Here is a 25,680-nt window from a genome sequence, read left to right as displayed (position 1 = left end):
GATTTTGTGAGAATCCATGTCCAAAGGCTTCCTGAAACCAAACCCCAGCATATCGGCTGTTCCTTTCAGCCCCTAATTTAGTAATTCTATTGAGAAAAAGAGATTGTGGGTTTTTTTATTTGGTGTGATTTATTCTTTATCATATAAATAATAATAATTTACAAAGCTCTTCCCCAAACAGAAGAGAATCTGTACATAAAAATAAACAAAAATTAAACTGAGCTGGGCCTCGTGCCCAGAAAACCAGCCAATTCCAAACACAACCGGGGGGAAAATTCCTCCAGGTCCTGGGAGCTCTGAGGACTTGGCTGGAATTCTGGGTGGAGGCTCTGGTTCGGGAAGCCATTGCCCCCTCTTCCCATGATCTTGTGCAGGACGATGGCACCCCTGGCAGCCAGCAATCATTGAGAGCCAACCAGCAGACTCTTTGGGCTGGGATGTGGGTGGAATTTGGACCCAAAGGCATAATCAATTTTTAAAACTCCTGGGCAGTGTGCTTGCTGCTGGTTTCCAGGGACTGCAAGAGCTACTGTGCTGGGAAGATGGGGTATTTATTGGCCAGCACCCAAAGTAGATGGGAGCTGCCTATGATTCCATTTTTCCCCTATAGTTCATTAGATGATTGGATTGGGCAGAATATACTCTGATCTTCTTTTCCCTTGGAGCACCGACCCCCTCCCTGGAGGCTTGTTATTGCTATAGATATTGAAAGATGACAAGCAATCTCTTTGACCATTGATTAATTTCCCTCAACAGACACTCTCTGGCTGTTTGCAACTTCTCTCCCCCACCCCTCTTATTTCCAGAAAAGTCTCTAAGAACAAGACCACCCTGCCTTGTACCAATTGACTGGCTTGTACCTTTACTTTAGAGACTACATGTGGGGGTACCTGGATGGCTCAGTTGGTTGGGCATCGGACTCTTGATTTCTGCTCAGTTCATGATCTCAGGGTCATGAGATCAAGCCCCATGTTGGGCTCTGTGCTGGGCATGGAACCTACTTGGGATTCTCTCTCTCCCTCTCTCTCTCTGCCCCTTCTATCATTCTCTCTGAAAAAAAAAAAAAAAAAAAAAGGAGACTTTGTTTGGCTGGAGGAGACTAGAGACAGGAAGCACTCTCTTCCTGTCCCAAGGCAAGAGTTATATCTGCATTGATCTCCAAGTTCACAGTCATTTGCAATTAAGAATTTTGTAGATGGTGAAGGTGATGCTGCTAGTGAACGAGATAATGTTGAAGATGATCATGGCAAAAATGATGGGGAAGATCCAAGAAAGGGGAGTGTGGTCATGATGCTGAGCATACTTTTGTGGCCGGGGTGATTATCTGGCTTAGATTGATATCAGAAATGTGAAAATAGGGGACGCCTGGGTGGCTCAGTTGGTAAAGTGTCTGCCTTCGGCTCAGGTCATGATGTCAGAGTCCTGGGGTCGAGCCCCACTTCCGGCTCCCTGCTCAGTGGGGAGCCTGCTTCTCCCTCTCCCTCTGCCTGCCTCACTCTGTCTCTCTGTCTCTGTCAGATAAATAAAGGAAATCTTTAAAAAAAAAAGTGAAAATAGGGGCTCCTGGCTGGCTCAGTCAGAAGAGCACACACCTCTCAATCTTGGGGTCGTGAGTTTGAACCCCACATTGGGTGTTGAGATTAAAAAAACATAATGAAAAACAAACCAAGAGTCCAGAAATGGGAAAACAATGCATTGTGAAGGGGCGGTGGTGGCACCAGTGTTGGTAAAAACAAGGACCCCGAGAAGCGGACAGTGAAGGTAAATGCGCGTAGGTCAAGAGCCCAGATTCTGGGGCTAGACATTCTGGTTTGGAATTCCAGCTCTACGCCTTATAGCTAAGCTTAGTTACTTCACCTCTCTGCCTCCCATCTGTAAAATGGCAGTTGTCATAGTACCTGCCTCGTGGGCTTGCTGGGGACACATGTAAAGTGCCTGCTCATGGGAAACACCATGGAAGGACATGTGATGTAAGGTATGGACGGGGGTTATAGCTACATGTGGAGCAGTGAGGGCCAGAAAGCATAGCAGGCAGCGGTGGAAGAATCTGGAGACCACGGTCGGGCTCTATCCTTTACGTGACTCCCTGCTACCCCCAGGCCTGGGTTGCCTTGTGAGTGAAAGGATAATTGAAGTGAGTAATACTCACTTGAGAAGTCCCCTTGAGCAGTAAAGCTGTACATGTGTGACCAATACATGGCCCTGTGGGAACAGCCAGGCCCAGACAAGACCATGCAGGTCTGTAGGTCCAGGTGTAGACTCATCAAGCATTTTTGTACCAGGGGTCAAACAGAGGAAAATGCTCAGCAGGTTGGACCAGCCTTCTCCTGCAGGTCATGGACAGGCGAGAGGTGAGCTCCTGCCTGGGGGAGGGAGCCCTAACTGCCCTGTCACTCCAAGGCAGCTGCCAGGCCCCTAAGTGCAGCCCTGATGGGCCCGTGCTGCCAATTTCAGTGATACTGTGACCCTGGCTATGGGGACCTCTGCTCCCAAGCTGAGCACACAGAGGATTTCATAATAGCCTTTCCCAGTTCTGCCCCTCGTTCACATTCTCCACCAGTCTCTTCCTCCCCCTAGGGCTGGAGGACAGAAATGGGAAGGAAAGTTCATTTATGCACTGTGCCTAATTAAATCTTTACAGACTCCTCTTGTTTGGACCTTGCCTGAGAAGATCAGAGTTTACTAATGTCTCTAGAACCAACAGGTGGCTCCCAGAGGCTTTGGGGGGGAGGGGGCAGGGCGGGCAGGAAGTTCTCCATCATTCCTGTCCTAGAGGGCGTCCCGCCTTCAGGCTCATGTGCCCCTGAAAGTCAGGGGTGGGGGAGTGGTCTTGGCCTTCAGCATCCAGGAGCCTTCATCAGTCTTTTATCTCTCCTCCCCACAAGGTGCTGTGGGCTTTTCAACATTAGCCACTGCTGAAACAGGAAGAACAGTCCTGCCATGTCCTGGGTTCCAGTCCTGAAACTATTACTCATACCAGGGTCTATGGGCCTGGCATGATCTGTATCCAGGAGCCAAGGGATGCCTGGTTCCGTTTGCCCTCTGGCCTAACCCTCGGCTTAGATCCCAGTCCACCTCAGCTCTATGTATGCATTTGGTTGGTGCCTAGAAAACATAATACATATATCAACAATCTAGGTATTGATCTCTTACTATGTGCCAGGCTTTATGCTAGATGTTCTACGTGTGTCATATCACTAAATCCTTATTTACAGATGAAGAAACACACTCAGAGAGGTTAGGTCACTGGTTCAAAGTCACACAATTAGAAAGCTTCGGTGTCTAGATTCATAGACCTCCCTGAAGCCAAAAGCTATGCCCTTACCCACTAAGCTCTGCACCACTCACCTGGAGGGACAGGATCCCTCCTGACACTCCGAGCGAGCGAGCGGTGCTAAGGACAGTGTGTAGAGCCAAGGGGTTGCCTCTGATCTACCTGTCCACCCATGACCATGTCCACCTGAGATTGTCCGGGGAGCCTCCCAGGAAAGCTGGAGCAGAGCCCAGGGCTGCCTAGACAGCTCAAGGAGGCTGCCAAGTCTCTGCTGAGTCAGCAGGCACCCATCTACAGGCCCCAGCCATGAGCTCACTGTGAGAACTCCCCCAGTACCTCTCCCCAGCTTCTGCCCCTTCTCTTCCCTGTACCCTCTCCTACCTCTAGAATGTTCCCTGTGGCACCCCCAGTTTCCCTTCCTCCTGAAGCCCCAGATCTGTATGGTTTGACTGGTCCAGCCTGCAAATCTCCCAGTTGGGCTCCTCTTTGGGGTCACAGCTTCGGGGGCGTCTCTGCATCCTGCCTGTACTTCTTTAAATCAAAGGAAGACCTGAGTCTCCTAGCTGCTCCTCCGGACCCCCCTCCTCCCTGCTCACCAGCTGCACAATACAGGCAGGGGGATGGGGGTGGACTAGCAGAAACCAGCTTCTTTCTGAGGATGGAAAACAGAACTGTAGGAAATTAACAGGCTGAGAAATGTCTGCTTGGCTCCGTTTTGTTTTGCGCCCTCAGTCTTTCTCTGTGCGGCTCCCTCCTCCTGCCCCTGCCACCTCCATCCCGCATCCCGCTCCCCGCCCCCGCCCACCCCCACCACTGCGCGTGGGGGCCTGGGGCTGAAGGTTGTGCAGCTGGGGCTTTACAGGATGGGGCATCTTGGTGTGTGTGTGTATGCGTGTTCCCAGTGTATGTGTTTCCATGTGTGTGTTTAGGGGTGGCAGACCTGCCCCTCCTTTCGAGGCAGCTTAGCCAGAAACGCCAGCGGCAGAGACAATTGTGCGGGTGGGGACGCGGAGCGCAGAGCCTGCAGAGCCCGTGGGCAGGCAGAGAAGCACCACACAAGAAATTGATTCCATTAAAAAGTAATCTTAAATTTAATAAAAGTTATGATTTGATTATAGCCACAGAACCTACAGGCAAGAGGGAAGGGGGGGTGGCTTCTAGTGATGGATAAACAGAAAAAAAAAACAAGAAGGGGGGGAGGGGAGGAGAGAGAGATGCTTAGGTTTGTATGGATGAGAGGATGGAAGGACCTGGGGGTGGGGAATGAGACCATTTTCTATCCCTCAGATGGAAGAAAAAAGCCTGTGGCTGGTTTCCAAAGAGGAAGCAGAGTGAGGAGTAAGTGAAGAGATTCAAGGAGCTCTGGGGAATAGAGCGGTTGGTTGGAGGAGGCTGGGGCATGGAGGCCAGCCCAGGAGAGGGGGATATGCAAGAGGGACTGCCCCGAGGCTTGGGGATGCAGGTAAGAAACCCAAAGTTCCAGCTCAGCAGGCAGACAGGCAGTCCTGGGTTTAGATTCTGAGTCAGCCTCTTCCTAGCAGTGCAACTTAGCCTTTCAGACCCTCAGTTTCTTCATCTGCTAAATGGAGCTGTGGACATAGCATCCACCTGACAAGGTGGTCGTGAGGATGACTGAAACCGCGCAGGCGCGGTATGGGGCACCTCCTCAGAGCCCAGGAAGGGATAGTCTGCTTTCCCTCCCCTGCCAGGGCTATCACCCCCACACTGCCCCCTCCCATTTATTTGCAAGCACTGGTCAATCCTACTCCCATTTTCTTTTTTAAGTTTATTTATTTATTTTAGTAATCTCTCTGCCCAGGATGGGACTCAAACTCATGACCCCGAGATGAAGAGTCCCATGCTCTTCCAACTGAGCCAGCCAGGCAGCCCCCAATGCTATTCTTTTTCTAAAATTCTCTTTGCAGTGGTGGGGACTGAGTTGCCTTCACCTCCCATCTCAATGTGGGTAGCTTGTTCTCCTGGGCAGAGTCTCATACTTTGTCCTTTGCCCATCTCTCTAGAGCATGAATAGGGTGTGGACAAAGCAGGGAAGCCACATGCTCTAGAACCTACTTCCATTATGGGCTAAGGGACCACCTGGAGGACGCATCTCCCTGCCCAATCCCCGATCCCCCACCCACTCAGCTCACTCACTCGGCTTAGGCATAGAGCCAAAATTCTCTGGGCCCCTTGGGTGAAGTGTTCCTTGGGTGAGACTGCTCAAGCCCGCCCTCAGCCATCATAATCAGCTCCCGTTCTGCGCAACATTTGGCTTTTCATGCAATCCTCCTGTTAGTTCCTTCCGAAGAGCCAGGGCCCTGTCTCCAGGCCAGGCGGAGGGAGCTGGGGGCCTGCAGGGTCAGCACCAGCATCGTGAGTGGGGCCTGGGCAAGAAGCCAGGACATCACTGCGAAGTGCTAAGTGAGGGGAGAGCCAGAGATCCCAGCTACCCCAGAGTCCAGGAATTGGGAACCGGGAAACATGGTCACTGTAACAGCAGCCTCCAGGGGACACAAGAAATCATTCTGGGAATAATGGGACCAGTTCTGCTCAGTCATCTGCTCCCCTCCCAAGCTGTTGTTAGCCCAGTAGCTCCATCTGAATTCTCTCTCACCCTTCGGCATGTTAAAGACACCTGCTGGTTGGAGAGATTGAGGAAGGTGGGGCTGGTGGTATCCACGTCTTCATTTTGCTGATGAAGAAATTGAGGTCAGAAAGGTAAGCCATTTCCCTGAGACCACACAGCTTGGAATAGATGGATCTGGAACTGAAAACCATGTGTTCAGACTCCAATTACAGAGCTCATTCTTACCAGGCCCCCACAGCCTCCCCAAGCAAGCCACATCACTCATCGTGACTGTATCTCCTGGGGCTCTTGTCACTGTTGCTGTCACCAGCTGCTCACCTCCACCTCTTTTGCCAAAGTCACCACTGTGGTCCCCGTGGCAGCGGTCTCTGGGCTCACACACTCATCCTCCTCCAGGAAGGGCAGCCCAGTCCTGGGTTCTACAGTCCATGTAGTCTCCAGAAGGAAGAGCTAATGGCCCTAAAGCTCAGGGTGGGGGTAGGGGTACCTCAAGAGTGCAGAACACAGTGACCTGTAGCCAGGGGCTCTGAGATTGCTGGCATCTGACTGGGACTATGGACACAATCTGGCTAAGACCCCCAAAGGATGGCCACCCCGCCAGCTTTGCAGACCCCTTCATGGAACCACCCTTTCCCTGAACCGAAATGATGGACCACCTTCTGGGCCAGGGTCTCCAGCACAGCTGCTCAGCAGCTTTCCGTGAGCATGCACTTGGGCTCTCCAAGACAGAGAGACTCTGTCTCTCACTCTGCTGCCCAACCTCGGGCCTGCGTGCTCTATATGCATCCTTGTTTTGTTCTCTGTGCACATAGCAAGCCAGCCACTCCCTACGATAACATCCAGCCAGCTCACTCTTGTTCTTGAGACAAGAGGACGATTTTCTTCCTGCTTCTCTGCAGAGACATAACCTAGAGGGCAGTGGCTGGGGTGAAGGGATCATTTAGTGAAAGGTCCTCCAGCAGATGGCCCCAGGCTGTGTGCTCAAAAGCAGATCTTTATGCTCTACTTGAAACAGTTCCTAGCTCCAAGTGTTGCCTGGGTGACCTTTAGAAGAAGCCACCATGGAGTCCTGACTTCTGCGTGACATTCACTAATAAATCACCTTCTCAGCCTCTCCCCAGAGCTGGCCAGCCATGATGAATGAAACAGGGGGTCTATGCAGGGAAAGGGTGCTAACATTGCCCAAGAGCTTACTGTGCGACAGGCCCATACTAGAGGCTTGACCTAGAGGATGCCATTTGATCCTTGCAACAGCCTTGCGAGGCAGCTCTTATGGTCCCCCACTTTGTAGTTAAGGAAACAGCAGCTCAGATAGGTTAAGTGACTTATCCAAGGTCACACAGGAAGAAGATGGCAGAGCCAAGATTTGAACTTGAACACGTCTGATTTGAAAGCCCATGCTCTTTCCACCCCAGACACCTTGAATCTCTGGTTCAGCCCCAGGGAGGGCTCCTTCACAGGAAAAAAGTCTCTACTCCAACTTGACAGTATCTTTCAGAGTGAAAAACTCATATACACTTTGAGCCAACAATCTCTCTCCTAGGATGAATCCTCAAGAAACACTCATATATGTGCACAAGGTCTAATAGGGGTTCACTGCACAAAATACATTAGGTACTTAGATGTGCAACAGAAAAAAATCCAAAACAGGGGTACCTGACCGGCTCTGTTGGAAGAGGGGACAGCTCTTGATCTTGGGGTCATGAGTTCGAGCCCCACATTGGGTGTAGAGGTTACTTAAATAAACTTAAAAAAATAATTTAAAAAATAAAATATATTTTTTAAGGTTTTATTTATTTATTTGCCAGAGAGAGAGAGAGAGGGCACAAGCAGGGAGAGCAGCAGGCAGAGGGAGAAGCAGGCTCCCTGCTGAGCAGGGAGTTTGATGCTGGACTCAATCCCAAGACCCTGGGATCATGACATGAGCTGAAGGCAGACGCTTAACTGACTAAGCCACCCAAGCATCTCCAAAAAATAAAATCTTAAAAAATATCCAAAACAGTGCAAATGTCCATCAGTAAGGGAGGAGATAAACAGAACGACCATGAAGCTGTAAGAAAGGACGAGGAGGTCCTTAACTGAACAGGGAGGCAAATCTCTCTAAAAAACAGAGGTAAGAGAGCGTAAACACAGTATCTGAATTCTGTATGTATTTATGCACATTGTATTGTATATACACACATATATTACATATATGTATTTTGTTTGTGTAGTTTTTTTTTTTTTCTTGAGGCATCGATTGTTTCCCAGCAAGGGGGCATGGGAAAAGGTAGGGAAGTGTGAAGAGTTAAGTAACTCCCAAGCACCAGGAATCAGACCCTCCACCCTCTCTGTCTTTTTTTAAGGCTGTGTCCCCCCTCTCACCGTGGAGAATTCCCAGCCCAGACATCAGTGTGCCTGAGACAAGGGAAGAGAGTTTCGTATCTGTGCTGGGCATGGCTTCCTCCTCCCATCCCCTCCCCACCTGGCACCTTCTGCAAGCAGGTGCAGACAAGGTCCGAGGAGATCATTCCTTAGGTTATAACCAGTAGGGTTTCCACACATCTTGCCACTCCAGGGTGAGGAGGAAGGCCGGAGTCATCTGGGGATGTGTTGGAGTTGTGCAACCTGGACCATGTAGGGGTCAAGCTTGTGACTTTGTTCCTCTTGTCTCTTGTTTATCACAAAGTTTAGTATTCTGTAAATTAGATGAAATCTGGGGACATCTGATAAGGAAGAGATTGGGAAGATGCTGAGTGCATGTGATAAGCAGGGATTGGTTGAATATTTTCATTTGTCTTTAAATATCTGTCTTGGAATGAGGCTTACATCATAAAAGTTGTTAGGAGGGACATCTGTGGCAACTGGGTGCTGACTGTCAAAGATAAACTCCACCTGACCAGGCCTTCCTCCCCAAGCCATGTGAACCCACATCCCATGCAAGCCGCGGGTCAGATGGACTTCTGTCATGACACAGATAGATAACATATATAGCAGTACAAAATTTTCACCCCGCCTCAGATTGGCCGACATGGAGAATCAGCTTTGGCTGTGTGTTCTCTCCAGTAAATTCTGGTATCCTGCTTTATTGTTGCATGTAGGTTCAGTGATCCTAATGCACCAGCCCCCACCCCACCCCACATACACCCTTGCTTTCCCAGCAGACGTGGTCCTCATTCCTGCAGTTGTCTCTCTGCCTCTCTTTGTTTCTCTAAGCTGACCTAGAGTCTCTTGGATAAAAATCCAACTCAAATTGGCTTGAACTTTGTTGTGTGCTTAACTGAAAAACCCAGAGTAGACTTCAGGCATAGCTGGATCCAGGCACTTGGTCATTTGGCAATTGTCTCTCTCCAACTCTCAGGTCTGTTCTCCTTTGTGTTAGATTTACGCTCTGGTAGCTATTCTCCAAGTGTTTTTGTTTTGTTTTAAGATTTATTTATTTATTTTGAGAGAGAGAATGAGCACATGCATGAGCAAGGAGAAGGGCAGAGGGAGAGGGAGAAAATCTCAAGCAGACTCCCCACTGAGCAAAGAGCCCAAGGCGGGGCTCCATCTCACCACCCTGAGATCATGACCTGAGCCAAAACCAAGAGTCAGACACTCAACCAACTGAGCCACCCGGGTGCCCCATCTATTCCCCAAGTGTTTTAAGCAGCTTCAGGCTTAAACCTACCAATGTAGCAAACCCCAAAGAAAGCACACCTTTTCCAGTAGTTTAGTGTTGATCATCCTGGATCAACTTTTATGAATCATGTGGCCCAGGGATTAAAGGCACAGATGGGCTAGCTCCCATCCTGTAACCCACCCTGAGATCTTGGCTAGTCGGGTAAAGTCAGCCCTTCCTAAACCACATGGACAGAGATAGGAAAGGGGTGGTTCCCTGGAGAAAACGTGGGCAAGCTTAGCATCAGAAGGAAGACGGGAGAGTGGGATGGCAAATCAACATGACACTGATTTAGAGGAAGCCTTCACTTCTCTCGTTCTTACTTGTCTCTCTTGAAAAACTGGGTGCGGTGTCCCAGATGGATTATCTGCTCTTGGACCTCTCTCAGCCTGGTTTCTTTTCGTGGCCTTGGACAGGTGATCTGGGTTAAAGCAGCCCCCAGATCTTTCTATGTCTTCCCCATTCTCACCACTCCCTTCCCCATTTCTGCTCCCAGTGGAGACTTCATGGTATAGACTAGGTGGGGAGGGAGGGAAGAGAAAGGAAGAGAAGGGAAGAGCAATAGAGACAGAAAAAGGGAGAGAGGCAGGAGCTTAAGAGCAAACTTCCAAGGCTGTGCTGGTATGGGCACTGCAGCCCCCTCCTCTTCCCTGCTGCCTACATCCCCCAGTCTGTGAGTGGTGTGTCATGGCTTCTCTGTGCCTGCACCCTGGCCGGGCTGGGCTCCAAGCCCCCACTGCTTTGTCAGGGTATCATTATCCCCATTCTGCAGCCCTGTCACCTGGAAGTTCTTTCTTCCCCTTTGGCCCACACACCAAACCTGCACACAGGTGCCTCTGCGTTTGTCTGCAGCCCAGCTCCTCCAAATTGCCGCCATCTTTGGGGCCCTCTCCACTGCTGCATGGTAGGTGCCTTTGCTCCGATGGGTCCCATCCCTGCTCCAAGCCCATTTTCCCTCCTCTTGTCTCTCTCTGACTGGCTATTTGTTGACTAGAGAGAGAGCCAAGACCTCTGCTCCAGGGATCCTCCTTGTCCTCCCTGGGAGGGCAATGGTGGAGAAGCCAGAGGTTAGAGGAGGCACTATCAGGCTTCTGGGCACATCCAGTCAACTGATCACCCAGTGAGAAGTGAGCCTTCACCCAGCATCTAGACCGTGATATCCTCTGTCTTCTCCACAGCTTCAGATTAGCTGCTCCTTTACTGATTATCCCTATGGAGGACCTACTTTCCCTGGGTCCCTTGTCTTCATCTAATTGTACAACTTTTACTTGGGGTTTAGGAGACAGCAAGGGCCCTGAGTGAGATCTGCCTCCAATTCACTGTGGAAACCTTGGACAATTCTCTTGCCCTCTGGGTTCCTTAGTTGCTCCACAGTGAAGAGGTTGAAACCAGATCAGGGAAGTAAATTCTGGCACACATGCCACCATTTCTAATCCAGTGCCCATGGCAGACATTGCTAATCAATAGCAGCACTCTTCTCAGGACACACTGTAGGCAGCTGCTGCTCATCATTCAGCGGTAACTCGTGACTTGAAACTTCTTTGCCACTCTGGACTGGTTGATCTCTAAGGGCCCTTCCAACACTGACAGTCAAGGATGCTTTTGGCCTGGTTGAATCAATATCACTCCTCATTTCCCATTTCTCCCTCTAGCTCATTCTTTTGATCATCCCCATTCCTCTCTCTCTCCCTTCTTGCTTTATTTCTAAGTTCCTGCTGCTGAGTCCATGTAAGCCCTAGATGATGTCTGGGTCTCCAAGGTTCTGTTTACTGTCACTCAATTTCAGGCTCCTTGAAAGTTACATTTTCCAGGCAGTCACACTTACACATGTTGGGCGGCTCCGTGGCATTGGCTCCAGGGAGGGAGGCAGTGATAGAGACACCAGAGACAGTCAGAGGAGGAGCAGGAGTGACGTGACCAGAGAAATATTATGAAAGAGATAAAAGGTGGGCAGACAGAGGGGCTAGAGTCGAATTATGTATCAAGACCATACTGGTAGGAATGAGGAGAGGTAGAAATGGAATTTATCCTGGAATTGTGAGAATGACATGGACTTTTGGTGCTTGCTTCCTGCACATAATAGCATCCAATAGTTATTGATCAGAAGAGTTTGGTAGGAGACGGTGAGTGCTGGCCAGCAGCCAATTAGCGGCTTAAAGCAAAGCCTCACCTAAGTGGCGGGACACGTCTATTCCCTCAGAACTGCTTAGAGCAGTTTTAGAATTTCAGGAAGTGCTTCCAACTTTATCTGAAGAGCATATGAACACGCACAAGGGCCCATCAGCCAGGAGCAGAGTGACCACAAGAAAACCATGCATCTGCAGGCCTGGGTTCAACTCATTTACTTGGTAACTGTGAGACTTTGGCCTCAGTCTTCCCATCTATCAAGTGAGCATGAGCAGCATCTAAGTCACGGGGTCACTGCGGATGTTGAATGAGAATGTGTGTTGGGACGCCTGGCTGGCTCAGAGGAGCGAGCAGCTCTTGATCTCAGGGTCATGAATTCGAGCCCCATGTTGGGTGTAGATATTACATAAATAAATAAATGAAAAAAAAAAAAGAATGTGTGTGAAGTGCTCAGCACAGCGTCAGGCTCGTGACTGATAATAAACAGTAGCTAGTACGTTGGTGATACTATAACATCATTATTATCATGGGTGATGACACATCTAAGGGGTCCCATGAGTGACCCCCTAATTCACACACTCTATATATGCCAGGTGCTGGCCTGTTTACCTGTGTTACTGACTCTACTGGTGTGATTCTCCCAGGCACCACACCATCTCATTCCCCTGTGACAGATAAATCTAGTCTGAACCAGAAAGGCTGGAATTCAAAATGTCTGCTCTTGGGTGGGGATTACAAATGGTGTTGGGAGAGCTGGACAGCTCCCCTCGGCCCAAGAGGAAGGGCTGATTCTTCCCAACATGCAAAAGCCAGGTGTGGGGAATAATGCTGGGGCTGGGCTGTAGGCCCGGAAGGGGCCCCAAGATGCTGACAAGGGGGGTAGCGTCTCAAGTCATTCTTTGTCTCCTTCACAGTTGTGCTGTGGGTGTCCCAGTCCAGGGTGCCAGCCTGCTTAGCACCCCGTCCCTCAGTAAAGGACATGGGAAGGCAAACAGTTTCTGCTGCTGCCCAAGAGGCTGCCGCAGGAGTCTGCCTGGCTGGGGTTAGCAAGGGCCCGCCAGGCTGCAGGCCAGCAGTGGGGATGCTGGGCACTGAGATCCCAGGACGAAGCTGATGGGGCCACAACTCCCCAGATCCCCGAAGCTGGCTTCCGCCGCTTTGCTGAGGCTTGAACTGAGGGTAGCAGGAATGGAATGAGCCAGGGATCATCTAACCCCCTGTGTTTGGCCCATGTCTCTGACCCGTGCAGAAAGGATGCCCAGGCTAGATGGGAAGAAAGCCTGGCCTCCCTGCAGGCCTCTACCCGCAGGATGTGAGTGGTGCCCACCTGAGCCCTGAGACCACAGTTACTTGGAAGATGCCCCTTCAGCAGGGCACCATACCCTCAGGCCAAGACACAGAGGTGAAGAGGAAAAGCCAAGGAGTCACATAGCCATGAGTTCACGGCCCAGCTTTGCCATTAACTAGCTAGGGCCAGCTCTGTGAGCAACTTGTGCCTCAGTTTCCTCACCTACCAGTTAAGCATGATAAAAATGGGCTCCTGACAGGATTGAGAATTATGCATGTGTGGTATTTGGCCCAGGTCTGGCACATAGCAAGGGCTTGAAAAATGTTAGCTATTATTCTTCTAATTATTACCATTGTTCAGGAGGTCCCAAGATGTACAGTTGTCGAGCAGTTACACAAATTCCAGCTGGGAAGTTCATAAGGCCCAGTGTGGGAGTGGATCTTACCAAATCCAGCGTGATTTGGTTCTGGTCCTTCTGCCACCCTGAGGAAGTGGCTGGGGCCAGCCACCGAGGGGCTGGACTATCCCTGCAGGTCCCTGCAAAAACCCTTTCCCTATGGCCACCTGGTCATACAGCTGGGAAAGAGAAAGGGATCTCAGAGATGCCACTCCTGACCCCTTTGGCTTCTGTCCTGGCCAGGGTCCAGGAGGAGGCAGAGGGATGAAGAATAGATGTCTCTGAACGGTGCTGCCCAGAGTGGCTGTCTGCTGACTCCTGGGAAGCAGAGCAGGGAAGAGGGCCCAAATCCGTAGCAATTCTCTGGATTTCAGTCCTGACAGGACAGCAGGGTGGCCATGGCCGGAGATAGCCCACCACTTCACCAGGCAATGCTGAGAGAGTAGGAGGGGAGCACTTGCTTATGATTTCAGACAGGGGACACCAAGAGGAGCCCCCAGACCCTGTCTGTTAGGGTCCATTCTCCTCCTCTGCCTTCTTTCTCTTCAGGAACAGACTGGGTTCCTGTGTTTACCTGAGGGGGTGGGGGGTTGCTGTGTCTGGGTATTTCTCTGTACACAGGTCCTTCCTTATCCCACAGGGGTGGAGGCCTGGGCTGGACTGTATATTTCCGGAGTTGCCGACTTGAATCCCAAGCTTTTATTTTTAGAAGATTACACATGCAGAGGCTGGGAGGAGAGGCCTGGGGGCCTGGATCGAGGGTGGGAGAAGAAGGTCAGGGGTCTGAATATAGCGACTGTGGGACCAAAGTGGAGTTAGGCACTAAAGGGAATGCATGAGATGGTGGGGGAAATGAGGTGAGGCAGTAGGGGATCCCACCCTCCCAGTGCCCCAGAGCAAGGATCAGAGTCTTTACTGGCTGGGCTAGGGAGGGCCTTCTTGTGGAGGGGGATGGGTCAAGGGTCACCTCTATGGCATGTAGCTGGATCCCCAGGGAGGCTGAGGAGCCTGGGAAAGAGACGAAGAAAGTCCCTCCCCTCCCCCTCCCCAGACCTTTGGGACTGGGAGAGCAGCTTCCTGCACTGACAACTCCTCAGGCCCTGGGGCTGGGGACCGGCTGGGGACAGCTTAACCCTTCTGGTGCTGGTATTCAGGAAGGCAGAGAGCAACAGATGTGCATCCATCTTCTTACACACTTGGCCCAAATGCTGTGTCCCTGCTGTCTGGCGCAACACACTCATCCTGAGGCCTGAGCCCAAAGCCGGAATTCAGCTGATTCTCTTCTCCTGGAGCACAGACAGAGGGAAATGGGGGTGCCTCCCCTAGGGATGGTTGGCACAGCACCTGCTCCCTCACTAGCGGGTGGTGGGTGGATGCCAGACAGAACTCAGAGCTTATAGGGTTAGTAAGTCCCCACCTTGCAATGAATGGGAGGCCCCAGGGCTGAGAGGAAGCTTCAAGTCGGAAGATCTACGTCTGCCTGTCTCTGTGTGACCTTGGATAGTCACTTAACTCTCTTGGGGTTCAGGTGCAGCCTCTGAAAACCATGAGGGAGTCAGACCAGAATGGTCTTTCATTCTCTGGAGTCCCCTGACCAAGGCAGCCCCAAGTCCCCAGACACAGGAACTTTAGGGCCTTCCTCTCCACTTGCTTCTTGAAGGCAGGAAGTCTTTTGCTTTCTCCAGCCCTGAGTAAGCCTGCCCAGCATGGTGCCCCACACAGACCCTTCCAACTAGCTGTGACAAACAAGTAAATAGAGAAATGACCCACCCTTGACTTAGGGACTTTTTTCCATTGTCTCCTCTAGAGCATTAGACTAGAAGTCAGAAAGACCTGGCCTAGGTTCAAATCCTGACTCTTACTCACCAGCTGTGAGGCTTGGGGGCGTAAGCCCCTCCAAGGCTCAAGTTCATTTATCTGTAAAATAGGGGCCAGAACTAAAACACTGACTTTATGGACTTGTCAGGGTAAATCCAAAGAGCCTTTGTAAAGTCTAAAGTGATACACAGAAGGAAGAAGTCTTGCTGGCAGTCCTATTGTTGTTAACCCTAGACCTGGTTCAGAGGTGCTCTAATGGATGGTGGCTTTAAGCCTGAACTATCTTGATAGTCAGGTTTCTTAACCTAAGTCTCAATTTTCCCATCTGCAAAATGGGGATTATAATAGTACCTACAGCAACGGGTTCTGAGTGTCCCTGAGAGAGTACATATAAATGGTTTGCAGAGTCTCTGGCACATGGCAAACTCCATAAATAGTGGTTACTATTGGGGCACTGGCTGGCTCAGTGGAGTGTGCAACTCTTGATCTGGGGGTCATGAGTTCGAGTACCGCATTGGGTTTAGAGATTACTTAAAATCTTTAAAACAAAAATAATGGCTACTATTATTTTCACCTCCCCTCCCCATAAATTCTCCCAGCTGCCTCACCCCCAGCCTCCCACCTGGAGGAAGCGGTTGTTTCACCCTTACCTTCTGTGCATGACTACGGATAGTGGATGGAAATATCTGGCAGAAGCTGCCTTCCTCATAGTCCTTAGAGGAGGCGGAGCGGGAGTGAGCATTGCTGAGGAGAGGCCAGAAGATGAAGGCGCTGTGTGTGTGGAGGGGAGGAATAGGGGTCCGAGGCTGTCCCAGCACCCCCACCAGCAGCCCAGGATTGAGGCCACTCTGCCCCCCAGGACTGAGGCCACTCTGCCTGCCAGGCTGGGCGGCAGTGATGCTGGGAGCTGCTTATCAGGTTAGAGCGGAGCCGCTGTCTCTGGCTGTCTCTGCCCATTACCCAACCCATCCATCCCGCTCTCCTGCGCGCCCTGCCTGCCCCCAGCTCTGCCCGCGCTAACTAGTTAATTGGATCTTGGCTAACCTGGTTATGGGCCAAGTCAGCCCAGCTCTTCTGCCCCCAGAAGCACCAGTGGGGGCAGGGCAGAGCGGCTGTGCCTGTGTGTGTGAGAGAGCCTGTGTGCCTGTGGGGAGGAGCCTGTCTTGGAGCCCTGGTTCTAAGCCTCCCAGGATCCCCTGGGTCCACGGAACCTGGATTTGGGTGCCTGAGGTGAGCCCAGAGTCCCCCCACCTGCTGCTGCGAGTGGTTGAGGGCGCGGGCACTGAGTCACTCCACCCTGTTCCAAAGCTCAGCTCTGCCACTGACATAATCCGTGTGACTGAGGTGGCTGAGCCTCAGCTTCCTCCTCTGTAAATTGTATTATAAAATAATAAAATGTACCAGCGAGGGGGGTTGTGAAGATTAAGAGAAACAGAACCTCCACCTCAGTGCCTGGCACTGAGTAGGCACTGTGTGAATGATAACCGTGATCGTCGTCATCTGCGTCGTGAGGCGCAGGAGGGGGCCCCAGCCCCTACCCCCAGCACGGCGGGAGGGTGGGGGGAGGTGGGAGGGATCTCAGAGTGGGGGCGGGAGAAGCTTTCATTCACACTTGCCTGCAGGTGTTTCCTCCGAGGCGAGACTCCAATCTCCTCAATTGTTCCTATGCAAATGTTATGCTAATGACACGTCAGCGCACCCCTGGGCCCAGCTTGGGGAAGGTGAGGGGTGGGCTGATCCCCCAGGTTTCAGTTTGGCCGGGCCTGTCCTTTTCCTCCCCCAAAGAGGTGCAAATGCTGGTCCTCTGACAACACCAGTCCTGGGGGCAGAGAGAGGGAGAGAGGGAGACAGAAAGACCCTGACGGTAAGAGAAACAAAGAAAGGCCCCAGTCTTGGTAGGAGACGGACAGCCTCATCATCGCCATAATCATCAACATCAAAAAGGCCTTTGGAAACGTCAGATTCTTCCCCGCCCTGTGCGGACTACTCTACAATTACTGAGGCCCAGCTTCGGGCCCTGGGGAGCTGGGGGTGGGTGGGTGAGGGGGAGTTAGAGGAGGGAGGGGAGAGCTAGGGTCGGCTCAGAGACAAGTGGCCATTCTCTTATTGTCCTTGAGGGCAGGGGCCTCCCTCGGGCCTCCCCCAGTGCCCCAGCTTCTGACAGAGGGAGACCATAAATAAGAAAGGGCTCCTGAGTTTGTTCTGATCCTGCTTGGCTTTCACTTTCTTACCAGCTGTGCGGCCTCACCTCTTTGTCTGATCCGCCCCCCCCCCTCTAAGATGGCCATCAGAATTCCTCCTTCTCCGGGTTCTCGCGAAATCTAAATGAGATCCTGTAGGCCTCGGTGAAAGATGATCCTAACTGGCAAACAGAGTCATAGCCAAGGACAAGCCAGTGCCCATCCCTGCTCCATGGCCCACGTTTGGGTGGTCAAACAAAACTGGTCCCACCTTCCACCTGGCAACGGGCTGTGTGATCAGTTTTCTGAACCAGGTAAATAATAACATCAAATGATGTGTACCCTTCCCACCTAGGTGGGTGTGAGATTGGAGTCACCACTGAACATTTAACCTGCTCTCAGAGTTAACGTTGGACAAGATGTACAGTTGAACTCTGATGCTGTCCTCTGGATGGCATAAAAAGAGATGGGAGGCCATGTGCAAAGGTGACACTGTGCTCACAGCTACGACAGCAGGCAAGGGGTGCTGGCGAAGCCAATGTGGAACCAGCCTCTTCCCGATAGGGAACCTCTGTGAACACGGCCCTTGTTTTGCTGAGACGTCCAAGCCTGGAGGCGGCTCTCCCATGACCCTTCAGTCCCTGTCGAGAGGAACTCCGGAGTTCCGGAGTTCGGAGTCCACTCAAGGGCAGACCCTGCCCTCAAGACATAATAGGTGCTCAATAAAGACAAATTAGATGGATGGGGGCGACAGCCACGAGGATGCTGCCAAATAAATACCAAATTGTGCAAGCAGCAGGCCACTGTAATTAGACCAAGGAGGATAGTCAGTTATTAATATCAGACACGCGGCAGGGTTAACAGCCACCGGGGGTGGCTATAATGAAGAGAGAGTCACCTTCTGTGCCCTCAGGGTCTTCCCTCCATGATGGCCTCCTGAAGAGGGCTGAAAGGGGCTGATCAGCACCAAATGCCCTACCTGCCTCAGGATCTCCTGCTTTCCTGGTGCCCCTGCCTAAGAGGGGCTCTGTCTTGGTGACCCCTAGTAAGGGCCTCTGCCACTCCCATTCCTGCCTCCTTCCGGAAACCCCCACAGCCCTTTATCTCCAGCTCCATTATGATGCCTATCTGTATGAAGCCCAATTAGAGTTTTTTTATACCCAAGCCTTATCTCCTCCATGGGATTCTAAACTCCCTTGGGACAGGATTTATCCTGTCCCTATTGCTGTGTCCCCAGTGGTGGAAGCCTGCACCCTCCCACCCTTCCTGTAACAAGGAGAAGGAGAAGGGGAGTCAGAGAGAAGGGAGAGAAAGACATTGAGGGAGAGGGAGGACAGACCATCTCAAAGAGGGAGGGAAAGAGGAGAAGCACAGAGAAGGCGGCCACACAGGGGCCTGTCTCTGGAACAGGGGACACCAGCCTAGCCCTGCTTTTGGTGTGGATGGTCTTCTTGGAAGGATAAGGAGGCCACACAAAGAGCCCTGCCCCCTGTCCTCCTGCCCTGTTGCTGCTGGTGCTGGCTCCCATGTCCCTGGCCTGGACCTGTTCTCTCTGCCCTCTCAGTCCAGGTCCCCTTACTCCCCAGCTCCCCTTGGCAACCTGCCTCTGAGGAGGTGCTCCTGGGTGCCATCCAACGGGTGGGGGCCTGGCAGGAACCATGCCAAGCCAGGGAGCACGGCCAGGAAGGAGTCCGCAAGGCAGATGCCGCCCCTCTCCTGCTGCCTTGATTAGAGAAATTGAGATGTTAATAATATTCCGAGATGCAAGGTGCTAATTAAAGTTAATTACTGTTTCCTTGTGAAGTAACCTCTCCTCGTGTTTACCAGGAGCAAGGCTGCCAGCCGCTCCCCTGGCTCGTGCCAATCACTATGCCCGCTGCTTAGCGTCCCCACACCCTCACAGGTGCCCTCAGCTGCCCCAGCCCAGGCTGGGCAGGCACCACAATCTGGGGCTCCCAAGTCCTGCCTCTTGGCATGGTACCAGAGCTGCCCTGCTGAGGAGCAGGGGAGCACGTGAGCATGAGTGTCCGGTGGAGCCCAGGGACAGGACTCGTGGCCTCAGTGGCTGGCACCTCTATCCTCCCCTCCTGCAGAATCTTGTCCTGTCTCTTTCCAGCTCCTGGACCTGGAGCAACTTACTTAACCTCTTAGAATCTCATTTTTCTTATCTGTAAATGGGGCTGATAATTCCTACCTTGTAGAGTTGCTGTGAGGATCACATGAAAATGCTCACTACAGTCACATAGCTGGAATTTAATAAGCTCTCAGTTAAGGTTAACTGTGATTATTGTTGTCTTTCTTAATAATCATCTCCCTCCCAAATCCATCCTCTGTGTGGTCTGGCTTTGGGACTCGGGGTGGGTCAGTTGAGTACAACGTGTGTCCTCTACATAGGCTGGGACAGCGCCCCAGGCACACTGAACACTGACCCGTACAGAAACATACTTGAGAGCACACACACCCATTGCAGAGCCCCCTCCCCCCCCCCCCGCCCCCGCCGGCCCCAGCACATCCTCTTGTCTTGGCGCCATCCCTGGTCTCACTCGGCCTCACCCAGGGAAGTAGAGAGAAGACAGAGGAAGATGATAGGCCTCTCTCAGAAATAGAGTTCTGCAAAGCCCTGTGTGTGTGTGCGTGTGTGTGTGTGCGTGTGTGTGTGTGCGTCTCCACTCTTGAGTTCCAGGCTGCACAGGGCTTTGGGGGAGAGGCCACCCTCTTGGGAGCCAAGTCAGGTTGCCATGACAACCACTGCAGGTGTGCACCTCCGAGATCCCCCACTCCCCTGGTAACACACAGCCACTCTGGCCAATTCTGGGGGAGACACTGTCATTCTGATGGGAGTCTCTTCATCCTCACCCTGGCTACCACCCCTGTCCCTTGCCTGCCTTCTCACGAAGCCTCTGGGCTGGGGAGAGGGACAGGGACCGGGCAGAGCCCTGTGAGAGAATTCCTCCTTCATCCCTTGCTTCCCGTGGGGGCTTAAATCTCATGAGTGAATTTTGCTGTCACCTTTGGTTTGGGAGGGTGGAGGCTTCGAAAGGGGCCTCCCTGGGTATAACATGGGTAATCAAAGGGTTAAGACCTCTCTGCTGGCTCTGTGCACCCCACCCCCACTCAGGAGTATCCCAGGCTCCCTCTCAGAGGGAAGCACTGGCCAGCCCACCCTGGGGCATTTCCTGTTTATGGGCCTAGAAGGGTAAGGGGAGGGGAACTGAAGCTGGGCATCTGGGCCAGATTTGGGGGTAAGGGTGGGTCAGAGGGACAGCGATGGCACCAGAAAGCCCTGGGAAACTGCCAGGCTCAGCTGTTCCTGGTGAGTTTCTACACTCTACCCATTCTAGCCCCAGACCCAAATTCCAAGCACAGCCTTGCTGACAGCACACCCTGTCCTTGGCTCCCTAGTCCAAGCTTGACCTCCTCCTGCCCCAAATCCCCTGCCTCTAGCCCCTCTGGGAGTCTGGATGCCTTCCCCCAAATCCCATGCATCTTGGGTCTAGCTCCATCTGTCTCCAACCCAGCTCCCTTCTCACACACCCACCTCTTCCACTTCAGCGCCCCCATCTCCTCCTCATCCCCCCATCCCACACATTCCCCCGCCTCCCACACCTCCTTCCGCCCTCTGCTGTTCAGTCCTCATGGCCTATATCCCTACTCACCTGTGGCCCACCCGCCTGCCCACCCTCTGGCTCCCTTTTCATGCTGTTGCTACAGAATCCCCAAGCAGATTTCCTCTCATTCATTCATTCATTTATTCAGCAAACATTTTGAGTGGTGATAAATAAGTTAAACAAGATTCTTGCCCCTGCAAGCTTTTATTCTAGTGGAAGATACAGAAATTGAACACATAAACAAATGAAATGATGACAGACTGGGATAAGGTCAAGGAAAGGAACAAAAGGGGAGCTGTGGCAGAGACTCCAAGGGCACCTTCTAATCCCCTACTTAGAAATGGAGTCTGGAGAAGGGTCAGAGAGAGTGGAGAACAGGGGCCACCTGGAGGCAGAGATTTGGCAGAGGCAGTCTCCCAGCTCATCTGTAAGCAGTGGACACAGAAGCCAGGAGACCCTGCTGCCATCCACCCTTTCCCACCTGCTCTAATAGATCCCTTCTTCCTCCGTCAACCTCCTCAGACCTCCTCCCGGCCACCCCCACGCCCGCTGCCCCTGCTCCCACCCCACCAGCTCTTTCCAACTACTGGGCTCTCCTGATCATGCTGAGGAGGTGAGGGGCAAGGGCACCTGTCCTTGGGGGATCTAAAGAAGAAACTGAATGGGCAAGAAAAGCATGACCATTTCACAATACAGCCTCAAACTTGCACAAACTGCTACAGCCGTAAGAAAGAAAATCTGCGTGTGCTGAGGGGGGTTTGGAGAGATCGTGACCAGGAAGGGGTTCGTGGGGGCAATTTTCTGTGAGTGCAGCACTTTGAGGGTTGGAGCACGTGCAGAGGGCGCGGGCATGTGGACAGGCTCCAAGCCACGCGGAGCTGCGAGCACATTCGCAAACACAGCTCGGGGACTTTGCCCTTCCCAGTGCTGCAGCCCCATGAAATATTTAGGTTTCTGGACATGGCTCATCCCTTATTGTCCCCCTCAGCAAGTACACTTCCCCTACATCATTTATGGCTGTCCCATTTCCTCCTCTTTGAGTCCTGCAGAGAAGGGAAGGCCGGACCCCCCACTGGAGGACAGTCCTCCTAACCCTGTGGCCAGGGGGCAAGATCTAAGCCTACCTTCTCACACACCACGCCCTGCCCTGTGTAGCCTGGGGAGCAGGCCAGGAAGGCGAGTCTAGGAACTGAGAGGTCATTTTCAGCCTGAAAGACTGGGGAAGCAGAATAGGGAGGGAGTATGGAAGGAAGATGCAGATGTCCTGGCCCCAGGAGGGAGAGGAAAGGAGTGTGGGAGTGAGAAAAGCTGCATTTATTGAACACTTATAATTTATTGTGCTAAGCCAGTTACATGCACCATCGCCTTAAATCCAAATTTAGGATTTATTATCCCCATTTCATAGCTAGAGAAACTGATGCTCAGAGAGGTTAAGTAACTTGTCTAAGGCAGCCCAGACAGTCCAGCATTTATTGAGCACTTACAATTTATTGTGCTAAGCCAGTTACATGCACCATCGCCTTAAATACAAATTTAGGATTTATTATCCCCACTTCATAGCTAGAGAAACTGATGCTCAGAGACGTTAAGTAACTTGTCTAAGGCAGCCCAGACAGTCCAGCTCCAGAAGCCAAGCTCCTACATACTCCAACTAGGTCTCACCTAGGGGTGAGGGGGGGAAGAGAGGTGTGTGGTGTGTGGTGTGTGTGTGTGTGTGTGTGAGAGAGAGAGAGAGAGAGAGACAGAGAGAGAGAGAGAGACAGGAGAGGCATATCAGGCAGTGTCTGTCCCATTCCCTCTTACTCCCAGAAGATGAGACTGCTCTCAATATAATCCCCTCTCCCTGCTCCCCCTTCCCCTGATTCAGCCCCAGCCAGAATTCCTAACTACTTTACCTGTTTATTAGACAAATATTATTGGCCAGAGTTTGGGAGACCTTGAGGAAAGGGGAAAAGGAAGATGAGGAGATAAAGAGGGGGAGCCAGAGAGAGAGAGAGAGTGAGTGGTAGAGCAAGAGACAGACAGAGACTCAGGCCGGAGCAGAATGCAGGGGCATTTGAGAGAGTACTGGGGACAGAGGGCTGGGATGGACACTGACCCACAACCTGGACAGTTAGAGCACAGCCCACCCACTGGATGGTGAGGGAATGGATGGAACGTCACCGAAGGAACTCCTACTCCCCACCCCCCACCCCCCAGCTCTGTCTCCACCCACCCTTCCCCCTTCACACCCTAGCTTCTCCTTCCCCTCCCCCATTGTCTTCTCTGGAACAATTCTAATTAGACTAAGTGACTAAGAGGCGGTTTCAGCCTGAACAGCCAATTAGGCCGGGAAGAAGGGAAAGGAGCTCCCCCAAGTCTCCCACCTCCATCCACCCCCCTCATATTTTACCCAGACCAAGTATTCTTAGCCCAAGACTCCAGACTGCCACTCAAGTTTCCCCGATTCTGCTCCTCCCTCAGTGCCCACTGTGTCCCCATTACCTGTGTCCAGACAGTCCCCGGCCCACTCTCTAGTCCCCACCTTGAGCCCTTCCATCCTCAGGCCCTGTGTCCATTCAAGCCTCTCTGACAGGGATTGTAAGGAAAGTCTGGAGTCCTCCTCAGGAGGCTGTCTTTCTGAGTCTCTTTATTTCTGATGTTTCTCCTCTGTCTCTCCCTCTCTCTTCTCTTCCTCTGGCACTTATTGCTAACATCCATGGACCAGGCCTACTGGTTGCCATGGAGACTCAGTGTGCAGCTGGATGGTGAGTGTGTGTGTGAGAGGAGCTGTGTGCGCTCCGCAGCATTAGCGGAGGGGGGGGGGGATGTGTGTGAAACGTATCCATGTGCAAGAAATCTTTCTTGCAGTTCTCCCTAAAGGGAGACCCAGGCCAAGAGGGAGACTCCAAAAGACCCCAATGATCCTAAAACACTGGACCGTATTCATCAGGGACACATCCTCTCCCTCAGCCCCTGCAGCTCTGCTCAGTCCAGGCTCTGGATTGGCAGATTCTGGAGGGGTCCCAACCTGCCCCTCCTGTCCGAGGAAAGGACCGGGAACCCTGGGAAAGGAGCAGGGGTGGGCAGAGAGGCCTTTCCTGTACAGAACAGCTGGAGTGCAGATTAAGCTGTGCAGATGACCTACTGATGAGGCCAGCAACCCCCCAAGACCACTCCAGGGCCTGGATGGGGGGAAGGATGGCCCACCAAGCCGGATAATCCCCTCCATTTCTATTTACCTTACCCTGTATTTGTCCAGAAGGGTGGGAGAGGTAAGAGACCTAGGTTCCTGTCCTCAGGAAGCTTACCATCTTAGAGGAATCAGGCTAACTCCTTTCTCGTCTCCCATCCCAGGGCCTCAGCAGCCCCAATTTCCTGAGTCTGGAGTGCTCTGTTCTGAGCTCTACATCTTCAGGTGTCGTGGGAGAAGCTTCCCGGGCCACAGTGAGTAAGGCAGCCCCTTTCTTTCCCCCACCTCCAGTCATCCTCCTTCATGTCCCACTGTTTGTTTCCTTCACAGCACTTTAACACAATCTGTAATTATCTCATTTGTTTGTTTGTTTATTGTCTGTCTTCTCTACTGGAATGGAAGTTCCAAGAGACCGTAGGGATCATGCCTGTCTAATTCAGTGCTGCAATGCCAGCACCTGGCACAGGGCCTACCACATAATAGGTATTAAATATGTGTTCAATAAAAGAATGGACACTTTGTTTCACTGAAGCCCCACAAGAATCTTCCGCGATGATAAGCATTGTTATCCCCATTTTACAGATGAAGAAACAAAGGCACAGTCAGCTGCCCAAGGTACTACCAGTAGGAAGCAGTACAGCCGGATTTCTCTTGTAGGTCTCTGATACCAGGTGTGAGGGAAGGAGGTGGGGACCATCTTTCCTAACCTACAGTGCACCTGGCTCCTCTTCCTGTTAGTCTGAGGGTGTGTCTCCACTCCCAACCTAGGCATCCCCAGAGAAACCTGTGCGGAGAAGCGTGGAGGACAGTGAAAACCTGTGAAGAATGTGAATGTGACCTTTTCTTTCAGAGGCTTAGAATCTCTCAATGGCTCCGCTTTCCCTCCTTAGGTTGACTAGGAGGTCCTTCTAGTTCTGCCCCCCTGCCTTCCTCTCAAATTTTACCTGCTCTCCTGAGCAATTTTCTCCTCCTACCCCAGGCCCTTGCACACACAACTGCCTCCGGCCAGATCTGTCCTTGGTAACTCAGCTCTGGCACCACCCCTTCCAGGAAGCCTTCTGGACTCTACTGAAGGAGGCACCTCCTTTAGCTCTCCAGCCTGAATTTACAGCTCAGGGCAGGGCTGAACACCTGATATGGTTTTTATTTACCTGTCTGCCTTTCCCATAGAGACTGTGTGTCATTCTTGGGGTGTCCCAGTACCTTGTGCTGGGCAGGCACAAGGGAGAGGTTCAGGAAATGTTTACAGAACTGGCCAGGGTCAGGATACCCACGTCTCTTGAACCCTGACATCTTTTTCAGGTCTAGGCCTTAACGGGAGCCCCTTATGCCCAGCTGTCTGGCCAAGTCAGGGGTGGGGATGATGTGAGGTCCTGTTGATTCACTGCCTCCTCTGATCAAGTGACCCCTCAAGGTTAGGAGCTGGTCACCCGGGTCAGATAGGAGGGTTTGTGATTCTTTAACTGGAGGATTGGTGGGGGGCCCGTGGGTTGCTCACTGAACTGGACAGCTGATCTGATTCAGAGGCTGCCAAAGGGGCCTCAACCCTTCGTCGCTTCCCCCCGCCCGGCTCTGGAACACCAGAT

At 52.1% G+C, this 25,680-nt stretch overlaps 1 long non-coding RNA gene across 1 annotated transcript in view; it reads left to right on the top strand.

The window, feature by feature from the left end:
* The window catches only part of LOC123790217 (uncharacterized), a 154,938-nt gene extending 130,505 nt beyond the window's left edge, over nt 1-24,433 (top strand). The window contains exon 5 of the long non-coding RNA XR_006779041.2: nt 24,259-24,433. This is a non-coding gene — a long non-coding RNA (uncharacterized LOC123790217). The remainder of the gene's footprint in view (nt 1-24,258) is intronic.
* The last annotated feature ends 1,247 nt before the right edge of the window (nt 24,434-25,680 follow it).

Source organism: Ursus americanus, chromosome 5, assembly GCF_024610735.1.
Source record: "Ursus americanus isolate L20-20 chromosome 5, mUrsAme1.1.p, whole genome shotgun sequence".
In the NCBI taxonomy this organism is placed as follows: domain Eukaryota; kingdom Metazoa; phylum Chordata; class Mammalia; order Carnivora; family Ursidae; genus Ursus; species Ursus americanus.
The sequence above is the reverse complement of the archived record's forward strand: the minus strand, read 5'-3'. Positions and strand labels throughout refer to the sequence as shown.